Below are 3,315 nucleotides of genomic sequence, written 5' to 3' on the forward strand. Positions count from 1 at the left end.
AAGCCCTAAAAAGAGAARCCAAAAAGTCACTGTTCTTTGTTTTTAATTTTTATTCTTTAAAAGGCAAGTAATCCGAAGTTTCGAAATGTAGTAAGTGCAAGCATTAACGTAGTATACAGTGAGCACGTAAATAACAGTGATCACGTAAACAATAAGTTAGCTGTCCTGAAAGTATTCTAATATATATTTCTGTAAACAGGTATACATAGGAATAACATTGACTTTTTTTGTAGCTCGTGCAACAGTTCAGATATATTGCTGAACTGCTAAAAATATGAGAACAAAATGTGCAATTAAAAACTGTATTTGTCTCTACTTTTGATTTTTGTATGTCATTGGGTATTGTGAAAAGAAGCAAATCAACAAGAGTATAAAACACCTTGTTTTTCCTATCGCAACACAATCACAAATGCAAAAAAAAATGGAACCCTTGAGTAGAAAAGTGAAGGACTTCTCCAAGTCTGCATAAGGAAAACTTTAAAATGAGCTGGATGATACCAGCAACTGGATTATGAAGTCAGGTACAGAGGCAGGCCRGTAAGAATTTTCCTTAACAGCTATTCCCTATTCCTGCTGAACCACCGCTTTGCRGGCATTATCTTCTGTGAGCATGGAAAAACTCAGAGCACGATAATAAGCAAGTGAAGGAAGTGCGGTCTGACTGACAGCCAGGGACAGCAGCCCTTCTCCTGTGACGAGATGGTCGGATGAGACCAAGGACAAAAACTGCTGCACTTCACCATTAAACAAGCGTGTCATTTATCTCTGCAAAAAAATGTGTCTGCTCAGTAGGATATTGATSACAAGACAGAACCCACCACCCCCCAGGAGGAGGATACCCACGATCCACAGAAAAAAATGACAAATTGCTATTCAGCAAGATAGCAGGCAAACGTATAGCTTAAAGAAACGGGTAAATTTGAGCTATGGCTACAACATCGGGGAAAAAAAAAGAAAAAAGACACACTCAGAATATTCTTGGCAGATCTTAAATTATGCTGCAGTGATGACTACTTCTATTTCTGGGTGAAAAACTGAGGATTTGGAAAATTCCCTCTATACTCTCCAACAGACGCGTGTGCTTCTTGCGTGGTTGGCACCACATTAGAAAACCAGGCCAGGCCAGCAGAGCAGAGAGTGGCTGCTGCAGGAAAGGCGCTGGTGGCCGGGAAAAGCCCGAAGGGAAAATCAAAGGGGTACGTGTCGAAACGGAGCCCCTAGGTAGGAGCAGAGAAGGAGGTTGCAGAGGCATTAAGAGGTGCAGGAGCGCAGGACCGGGGGAATGGCCATCAAAGACACAGTCTTGTCATTCACCCTGCAGTTTATGGGCTCTGCTGCAATGCAACTGGCCACAGAAAGAGAAAGGCAGCTAAGGTGGGTAAATATCCACGCCTGAGCACAGCCTACATCCTCAGGATGAGAAATACCAGTGTGAATGCCAGCACCATATGGGCAACATCATGAAGCTATATATACCAATTCCTTTTAGGGCCGGCATGCCAAAAGTAAGATGCGTAACCATTTAAATTTAGTGACTTGTTTCAAATCTATATTGAAAACAACTGCTGTAGTTGCTAGAGAAATGCTGCCATCTCGTCTAGTAATTGTCATGATTAGTGAATGAAAGGATATGTGGCTCCAAAAATAATTACTACATTAAAAAAGTGATTTCCTCTAAAAGCAGACRTGAAAGCCTTTAACAGAAATGTATCTTTCTTCCCTGTCCTGAACTGACCTTCTTATTTCTGAGTCTAGGTAGAGAGCAACACACTGGTTTCATCAGAGAGCTCCAAGCTTTATCACAGCAGATTGGTCCTACGGGGATGACCCTAAATGATACCACCCAACAAAAAAAATAAWAGAATTTAAACCCACTGTGCCTCACCAAAATGACATCACCAAGAGTCTGTATAGCTCAAAAACTGCTGACTTTCTTAGCATATAGATTTTCAAACAAAATCTTACAGAGAGCAGCAAAACAAACGAAATTTTAAATGTTTAGTTTGCAACTTTACGGAGTTATTCTAACATATACAAATATAACAYTTTTCATATTTGCATGATTTGATTGTTTAACCAATTATGCTGAAAGAAACTTTAGACACAAAGTGCTTTTGCCTGAGCTGCAATGTGAGGCACTTCAGCACAAGAGGAATTTATAAGAGCTAGTTCAGGCAGACTGATTAGCAAGCAGGAGGGCTAGAATAGAAACTGCTGCTCTGAATGCTAATGAAACCAACATACTGTAACACAAATGTTCCCCAGCTGATTCACAAATATTACTGTGTTAATATGTCTTACGTTATATCTGTAGCACAAAGGTTGGGAGGTCCAGCTCTGGGTCCTTGCTTCGGTAATCTTCACTTAAACACRTAGCATGAGCATTGTGGAAGTTTTACATCTGTTTTGCATCACTGTGAATTAGCGAACTTTGCATATATGTTACAGCTATGGATATAAGAGTGCTTGGGTGCAAGTGCTTATGTAAATGCATCGGCACCCTATGTGTATACAGAAGGTGTGCTTATTTGAGAAGGCACTGCAGTGCATATACACGTACGTACGCTATGGGTGTTTATATAGGGCTTTGTGGAGCACATGCAAGGGCCAGGCAGCCCTTCCCGACAAACCCATGGGGCGGGAACAGCTATAGGAGCTGCCTGAGGCCTCACGAATGGAGTCTATGCTGCGTTATCTGCCAAGGGAGCACGAGCTCTGACGCCCTGAACATGCTGAAGCTGCAGCAGCGCCTCGCTGGCTACCGACACCGCTGCTGCTGCTGCCTTCTCAAGGAGAGCAAAGTGCTGTCAGCACCTGCAGGACAATCAGCTGACTCAGACGCAACCTGGCCAAAAGGAAAACGTTGATGGCTGGAGCGGGGAAATGACTGAAACCGGGCTGTAACATCTTTGCCTATCTTGGGTACCATCCTGGCTCTCTTACCCAACACGCCACTCTGTGTTGGGAGCCACGCTGCTGCTGCAGCGGGGCCGACCGTGCGGCGTGTGGCCATGGGCTGCCCGCGCCCCAAGGGGCACAACGGCCCCACACACGGCCGCTGTGCACGAGGCCCTGCCCTGACAGGGCCACGGGGGCAGCGGGAGGCTGCAAACCCCGAACCGCGCGGGCAGGCGGCCACGAGGGACCTCGGTGTCCCATGGGAGATGGCGGCCGCCAGGTGCCCATCCTGGCGAGGTGTCCCGCTCGATGTGCCCACGGGCGGCCGGCGCGGGTGCTCCCCGGCCCCGCCGCTTTAACGCGCCCAGCCCGGCCTGCTCCGGGCCTCCCCGGGGCCTCCCCCGAGGCAGCGCTTCC

At 46.3% G+C, this 3,315-nt stretch overlaps 1 long non-coding RNA gene across 1 annotated transcript; it reads right to left on the reverse strand.

Annotated features, from left to right (window-relative positions):
• Positions 1-745: 745 nt before the first annotated feature.
• On the reverse strand, positions 746-2,545 carry LOC112946262. Its single transcript, XR_003249196.1, has 3 exons — positions 2,302-2,545; positions 1,736-1,829; positions 746-765 (listed from the first exon to the last, which is right to left on the reverse strand). It is a non-coding gene; the product is annotated as an uncharacterized LOC112946262 (long non-coding RNA).
• Positions 2,546-3,315: the final 770 nt, after the last annotated feature.

The sequence above is a fragment of the Nothoprocta perdicaria genome, unplaced genomic scaffold, assembly GCF_003342845.1.
Source record: "Nothoprocta perdicaria isolate Ctin4 unplaced genomic scaffold, notPer1 scaffold_20, whole genome shotgun sequence".
Classification (NCBI taxonomy): Eukaryota; Metazoa; Chordata; class Aves; order Tinamiformes; family Tinamidae; genus Nothoprocta; species Nothoprocta perdicaria.